Source organism: Arachis hypogaea, chromosome 10, assembly GCF_003086295.3.
Source record: "Arachis hypogaea cultivar Tifrunner chromosome 10, arahy.Tifrunner.gnm2.J5K5, whole genome shotgun sequence".
NCBI classification, from domain to species: domain Eukaryota; kingdom Viridiplantae; phylum Streptophyta; class Magnoliopsida; order Fabales; family Fabaceae; genus Arachis; species Arachis hypogaea.
In genome coordinates, this window is record NC_092045.1 from 26,467,686 (window position 1) to 26,468,753 (window position 1,068).

The 1,068-nt window shown below is 40.6% G+C and overlaps 1 non-coding gene across 1 annotated transcript; it reads left to right on the forward strand.

The window, feature by feature from the left end:
• The first annotated feature begins 486 nt into the window (after positions 1–486).
• LOC112719543 (small nucleolar RNA R71) lies at positions 487–590 on the forward strand. The gene has a single exon (XR_003161841.1). It is a non-coding gene; the product is annotated as a small nucleolar RNA R71 (small nucleolar RNA).
• The last annotated feature ends 478 nt before the right edge of the window (positions 591–1,068 follow it).

Here is a 1,068-nt window from a genome sequence, read left to right on the forward strand (position 1 = left end):
TTTCTCCCACCATTATTGTTATTGAAGCCTTGTTGAGGCTTCTGTTGATCCTTCCATGAGAAATTTGGGTGATTCCTCCATGAAGGATTATAGGTGTTTCCATAGGATTCTCCCATGTAATTCACCTCTTCCATTACAGGATTCTCAGGGTCATAAGCTTCTCCTTCAGAGGAGGCGTCTTTAGCTTGCAATCCAGTCAGACTCCGAGAAATCATATTGACTTACTGAGTCAATATTTTGTTCTAAGCCAATATGGCATTCAGAGTATCAATCTCAAGAACTCCTTTCTTCTGAGTCACCCCATTATTCACAGGATTTCTCTCAGAAGTGTACATGAACTGGTTATTTACAACAATCTCAATAAGTTCCTGGGCTTCTGCAGGCATTTTCAAATGAAGAGATCCACCAGCAGAGTGGTCCAATAACATATTGGATAACTCAGACAGACCATCATAGAATATACATATAATGCTCCATTCTGGAAACATGTCAGAAGAACACATTTTGGTTAATTGCTTGTATCTTTCCCAAGCTTCATAGAGGGATTCACCTTCCTTCTGTCTGAAGGTTTGGACGTCCACTCTGAGCTTACTCATCTTTTGAGGTGGAAAGAATTTGGTCAAGAAAACATTGACCAGCTTGTCCCAAGAGTTCAGAGTTTCTCTAGGTTGTGAGTCCATCCATGTCCTAGCTTTGTCTCTTACAGCAAAGGGGAAAAGCGTAAGTCTATAGACCTCGGGATCAACCCCATTGGTCTTAACAGTATCACAGATCTGCAAAAATTCAAATAAGAACTGATGAGGATCTTCTGATGGAAGTCCATGAAACTTGCAATTCTGCTGCATTAGAGAAACTAATTGAGGCTTAAGCTCAAAGTTGTTTGCTCCAATGGCAGGAATTGAGATGCTTCTTCCATAGAAATTGGAAGTTGGTGCAGCATAGTCTCCCAACATCTTCCTTGCATTGTTGTTGGGTTCAGCCATGTCTGCTTCTTTTTCAAAAATTTCTGTAAGCTTTTTTCTGAAGTGTTGTGCTTTAGCTTCTCTTAGCTTCCTCTGCAGAGTCCTT